Below are 7,025 nucleotides of genomic sequence, written 5' to 3'. Positions count from 1 at the left end.
TATGACAATGGGAAATTTAAAGTTGCACATGGAGTTAAGGTTGTTAGTTGGTTAACTTGAAAATAGACTATTCTTGGAGTTCCCGTTGTGACTCAGTGGAAACGAATCTGACTAGGAACCATGATATTGTGGGTTTGATCCCTGGCCAAGTTCAGTGGGTTAAGGATCCAGCGTTGCCGAGAGTTGTGGTGTAGGTTGTAGACTCGGCTCAGATCCTGTGTTGCTGTGGTGTAGGCCAGCGGCTGCGGCTCCAATCAGACCCCTCACCTAGGAATCTCCATATGCTGCAGGTACAGCCCTAAAAAGACGAAAAGACGAAAAAGACAAAAAAAAAGAAAAGAAAATAGACTATTCTAGCTTATCCAAGTGGGCCCAATGTAGAAATTATGGGGTCCTTTAAATGTAGAGAAGGGAGGCAAAAAAGTCAGTGTCACACTGATGCTATGGGAGAGTCAACTGACTATTGTTAGCTTTGAAAATTAAAGGGGGACATGAGTCAAGGAATGTGAGCAACCTCTAGAATTTGGAAAGGACAGGAAAACATATTCTCCTTAGAGGTTTTAGGAAGGAACATAGCCCTGGTGATACCTTGATTTTAGCCCAGTGGGACCCATTAATGTAGGGCTCTGTACACTGGAATTGAAAAATTATAAATGTGTATTGTTCTACATCACTAAGCTTATGGCAATTTGTTAACAGCCGTAACAGAAAACTCAAATAGGCATACTGCCAAATTTTATCTTTCTGATTTCCATTTATGTATTCCACAAAGTTCCCTTCCTTAAATACCTTTTTTTTTTTTTTTATAGCCATACCCATGGTATATGGAAGTTCCTGGGCCAGGGATTGAATCTAAGCCATAGCTGTGACCTACACCTACACCACAGCTGTAGCAACACACAACCTGAGACACTACAGTTGGATTCTTAACCCATTGTGCCACAGTGGGAACTTCTAAATACCTTCTTTTTATTTTTTATTTTATTTTGTCTTTTTTGCCATTTCTTGGGCCGCTCCCTCGGCATATGGAGGTTACCAGGCTAGGGGTCTAATCAGAGCTGTAGCTGCCAGCCTACACCAGGGCCACAGCAACACAGGATCCGAGTTGCATCTGCAACCTACACCACGGCTCACGGCAATGCCAATGCTGGATCCTTAACCCACTGAGCAAGGCCAGGGGTCGAACCCCCAACCTCATCGTTCCTAGTCGGATTCGTTAACCACTGAGCCATGACGGGAACTCCCTAAATACCTTCTTTTTAAAGCAAAATAACTTAGTTACAATCACAGTCCACACAGACTTCCACAGGTGATTCACTTTGACTAGGCTTAAGATGTTTATCTATTATTTGGACATTTTTTGTTCAGGAGGAGCTTCTTGGAAATATTCCAATTCTTGGTCCTGGGAATCTTCATTTATTTATTTATTTAGGGCTGCATCTAAGGCCTATAGGAGTTCCCAGGTTATGGTCTAATTGGAGCTACAGCTGCCGGCCTACACCAGACACAGCAACACACCTGCATCTGCGACCAACACCACAGTTCACAGCAACACCAGATCCCTAACCCACTGAACAGGGCCAGGGATTGAACCTGCATCCTTCTGGATGCTAACTGGGTTTGTAACTGGCTGAGCCACAACAAGGGAACTCCAGTCCTGGGACTCTTCAGACAGTAGGAATATTTGGGCTCTGGCTCTAATGTTTGTTATTGACACATTGTGCTCTCTCAAAAGGCCATTCCAGAATAACTGAAACCAGGAAAGTGGATTCCAGAATCTCCCAAATTGTTTGGGGATTCCAAACTTAGAAGCATGCAGGGCAGAACAAATGACAAATGGTGTATGTAAACTGGCACATCTTAAATCAACACATTTGATTATTTCCCCTGTTGAGTACAAATAAAGTGTTAAGGGCTAGTATTAAGAAATAGACTACATCTTTATTTGTATAAAAGTAATACTATTGCCTTTATCTCTGAAAACAGAATTCTTTTTTTTTTTCTTTTGTCTTTTTGAGGGCCGCACCCGTGGCATATGGAAGTTCCCAGGCTAGGGGTCCAATCAGAGCTGTTGCTGCTGGCCTATGCCAGAGCCACAGCAACGCCAGATCCGAGCCACATCTGGGACCCACACCACAGCTCACAGCAACACTAGATCCTCAACGCACTGAGCGAGGACAGGGATTGAACTCAAAACCTCATGTTTCCCAGTTGGATTCGTTTCTGCTGTGCCACGACAGGAAATCCCGAAAACAGAATTCTTATATTCTAACTTGTAGAATCAAAACTTGTTTTAGATGATAAAACCTAAGAGTTTAAAAAAAAGGAAAAGGTAAGAGCTCTTGAGCTATCACCATGTATCAGGCAGTATTCTTTTTTTTTTTTTTTTTGTCTTTTTAGGGCTGCCTCGGGGCATATGGAAGTTCCCAGGCTAAGGATCAAAAGGGAGCTGCAACTGCAGCCCTACACCACAGCCGTGGCAATGCCACATCCAAGCTGCAATGCCAGATCTTTAAGCCACTGAGCAAGGCCAGGGGTTGAACCTGCATCCTCACAGACACTAGGTTGTGTTCTTAACACGCTGAACCACAATGGGAATTCCTCAGGCACTATTCTAATTTCATTTTAGGCTCATTTAATCCTCACCAGAACCATATGATGTAGGAACAATAAGACCTATTTTAAAGATGCCAAAATTGAGGTTTAGAGGGCTAAGTATTTTGGACCAGTTATAGACTGGATGTATGTGTTGCCCCAAAATTCACATGTTAAATCCCTAACATGTGATGATATTTGGAAGTAGGGCTTTGGGGAGTTCATTAGGTTTAGATAAGGCAAAGCCATGAGGGTCCAGTGTCCTTTCTTTGCCAGGTGAGGATTCAGTGAGAAGGAGGCCACCTGCAAACTAGAAGGATTGTTCTCATCAGAAACCAAATCTACTGACACCTTGATCTTGGACTTCATGGACTCCAGAATTATGAGAAACAAATGTCTCTTGTTTAAGCAATACAGTTTATGGTATCTGTTATAGCAGTCAGATCTAAGACAGTTACACAACTAGTCTGTGGCAGTTATTACTTGAAGGTTCAAATAACCAGTCTAGTTTAGAGACTACAGTTCCTAATAGCATGCTAGAGTTCCTAATATCATGCTTTATCATGAATTAGTTTAGTCATCTTCAGCAAATACAGATATCCTGGAATTAAAATAAAGAGAAGCACAGTGAATGACTAAATAGAGTAGAGGACATTTTCACAATAAAGACTGTTAGTACCTAATCAAATTACAATAATAATTTAATTAAAAGTAAGCAGATGGTGTTTGGGAGAAGAAACCTCTACTAGGAAACTGGAATAATGTGTTTACAGTACTTTCATTCATTACAGATTCATTGAAGCTGTATAGTTGCATTAAGAATCAGAACTGTATTCTAGCTATTCTTGCCACTAACTAGCTAAATAAGCTTGATAAAGATACCAAATTTCTAGGCTCTGGTTTGCAAGAAATAGTATTATTCATGCTCCTGGAGAAATCGATGCAAGAAAAATGATAAATACTTTCTTGTCTCAAGATAATCAGTATTAGCATCAAGAATTTACCAATCACTTCACTATTTGAAAAGCTCAAAGTAAATGAATAATTAGAAGGGACGAGATTGATTGCTTTCAGTAAGTTTAAATTAATGTGGGAGGTGAGGACTGAAAAATAATACTCTTAAAATTATAAAGAATTCTAAATTATTTTTTAAATTACCTGGGGGGAGGGGAAGCAAACTTACATGGTTCATCATCTTTTGCATCAAAGTAAGCTGGGATATCTAGGCTTTTTTTTTTTTTTTTTTCTTTTCCTTTTAGGCATATGGAAGTTCCTAGGCTAAGATTTGAATTGGAGCTGAAGTTGCCGGCCTAGGCCACAGCTACAGAAATGTGGGATCTGAGCCAAGTCTGCAGCCACACCACAGCTCACGGCAATGTCGGATTCTTAACCCACTGAGCAAGGCCAGTGACTGAACCCACATTCTCATGGATGCTAGTCCGGTTCATAACTCGCTGAGCAACAATGAGAACTCCCTGGGATATCTACTCATTTTAACAGCTTTTGCAAATTGCTCCATTCCATCAGAGATATCCTAAAATGAATTAGCTTTTGGTTCAAGTCAATTCAATTCAACCTACATTTATAGGGTCCTTCAGAGAAGATTTACTTTGAAAATGAATGAAGCCTAAGCTTCAGGCCCCTGACTTGCATGGTCACTGTGAGCACTGAGGGCTGGTGCATATTTGGAGTTCTGGGTTGAAGCAGAAACCAGGGTGGACACAGAAAGCATTTTGATGTAGCATTTCTGGGAAATTGCATAAAAGTTTACAGAAGGAAGAGAACTGAATCTTCAACACTCTAGTAATTTGTTATGATTTCTTTCTACATTAATTTTTCACTTACTTTTCAACCTAATTTGGGAATTTTTTAAAAATTTCATTGAAATATAGTTGATTTACAATGTTTTGTTAGTTTCAGGTTTACAGTAAAGTGATACACACATGCACACGTTTATTAATTTTTCTTACATTCTCTTTTATTATAGATTATTACAAGATATTGAGTATAATTCACTGTGCTATTCAGTAGGTTCTTGTTGGTTATTCATTTTTATATATAGTAGTGGAGTTCCTGCTGTGGCACAGTGGGTTAGGAATCTGACTAAGGTGGCTCAGGTTGCTGTGGAGACACAGGTTCGATCGTCATCTTGGTACAGTGGGTTAAAGGATCCTGAGTTGCCGCAGCTGTGGTGTAGGCTGCAACTGTGGCTCAGATTCAATCCCTGGCCTGGGAATTTCCATATGCTGCAGGAAAGGCCATACAAAAATTACACACACACACACTACACTTAGACATAATATAATTATATATACATACTATATATATTTTAATTCCAAACTCCTAATTTATCACCCCCCATCCTCCCCTTTGGTAGCCATAAGTTTGTTTTCTGTCTATGAGTCTAATGTTTCAACCTAACTTTGTGTCCATAATATTTTTTCTTTAAACACTATCCCCACACACACACCATTATATGAGTCAGGTTCAAATAAATACCAGTATCTGTTGTGCCTAATATGTGTTATGCTTTGAACTAATAAGGATACAAAGATGAAGGGGCTCACAGTTTTGTGGGAAGAAGAATGCAGAATTAGGCCTGAAACAAAACCTAGTCTAGTGGTAGAAACAAAGTGTAATACGGGCACACAGAAAAAAACATCTAACAATGCAAATTTGTTACAGTATTTCTGAAAGATATTAGGATGACCAAACAAACAAACAAAAAACACCTTAGGGAGTTGAAGAAATTCTGAACCTCTGTTGTTAAGTAGCATAAGGGCTGGTATTTCTTCAGTTCCCATGTTTTAAACTTTTTTTTTTTTTTTTTTGGTCTTTTTTTAGGGCTGCATCCATGGCATATGGAAGTTCCCAGGCTGGGGTCAAATCAGAGCTGCAGCTGCTGGCCCATGCCACAGCCACAGCAATGCTAGCTCTGAGCTGCATCTGCGCCTACACCACAGCTCACAGCAACGCTGGATCCTTAACCAACTGAGCAAGGCCAGGGATCAAACTTGCATCCTCATGGATACTAGTCTGGTTCGTCGGTAACCCACTGAGCCACAACGGGAACTCCCATATTTATTTTTTGTAAGATTCACCTGTAGAAGACCCTTGTAATTCAAAGCCCCCTTGCTTAAAGATCCACTGAAGTTGAAAGATGGAAATATGCTAGATCCTTCAAGATCGGAGGACATCCACTAATGGGTGCTTTCTTCTTCTTCTTTTTTTTTAATGGGTGCTTTCTAACCTACATCACTTTATGGGAATGAAGTGCGACATAAAATACTAAGCTACTAAAATTCATTTCAGGAGTTCCCATAATGAACCCGACTAGTATCTGTGAGGATTCTGGTTCAATCCCTGGCCTCACTCAGTGGGATAAGTATCCAGCATTGCTATGAGCTGCGGTGTAGGTCGCAGATGTGGCTCAGACCTAGCATTTCTGTGGCTATGGCTGAGGCCCGCAGCTACAGCTCCCATTCCACCCCTGGCCTGGGAACCTCTATACGCCTGGGGTGCAGCCCTAAAAAAAAAAAAAAATATATATATATATATATATATATATATTTCATTTCACATCCTGACCAAGTACACATATACATATGTAACTGAATCAAAAATTATAAATGCCCTTGATATTTCTGATATACCTGATATTTTTATCTAGGAAAATGCATATCATATTCAATTTCACCACAACCTAACTGTGTGAAAAATACTGTCTTGAGCTTCCTCGGAACACTGATCATCCGTGAAAAACTTTATTCGTGTGTGTCCAATGATTCAATTAGCAGCTTTACAATAAATGCAATGTTACAAAGATAAAAGAAATTGCGTAAAATTAAATGATTGTTTTGGTTGTATGTTTCTATTTGGTACACACACAAACACACAAAGCTGTCAGTCTCTGGCATTAAAAAAAAAACGTACTGCTGCTCTAAAAGTTTGTGCTTCCCTCCAAAAGAACTCCATTAACTACATATCTGGCTTGGTGCAGCTCGGTTTTGGTAGGTCCTTGAGGCTACAATAATCTTTCTCTTGCCAAAAGCAAGAAAAGGAACTGAAGTCAGGAAATCTTATACTTCACTACAAAGCCACCGCACTGCTTTGGAAGTCTGCTCCGAACTGGGGTGGGGAGCAGCGTCTTCCCCTTTTCCATGCCCTTCCCGCAAAGAGCAGCGACTGCAGAATACCGAGCCGCCCGAGTTCTAGGCCGGAACCGGCGCGAAACTCTCGCGAGAGGCTCCCGACCGCCGCGAGCCGCGAGCCTTCCAGTTACCGTCGCCTATCTCAGCGCGCCCAAAGACTGTCTCCTTCCCGCCAGCCTCTTCCACTGTCGCGGGGCAGGCCGGAACCTTTATCCATAGGAACGGGTTTACAAAGTAGAGTGTTGCCGGCCGGCGGCAAAGAGAATAGGGTGCCATCCT

The sequence above is a fragment of the Sus scrofa genome, chromosome 1, assembly GCF_054392235.1.
Source record: "Sus scrofa isolate SSC_HxYL_T2T_F1_AM1 chromosome 1, Sscrofa_HxYL_maternal_Yorkshire_Landrace_v2.0, whole genome shotgun sequence".
NCBI lineage: Eukaryota > Metazoa > Chordata > Mammalia > Artiodactyla > Suidae > Sus > Sus scrofa.
The sequence above is the reverse complement of the archived record's forward strand: the minus strand, read 5'-3'. Positions refer to the sequence as shown.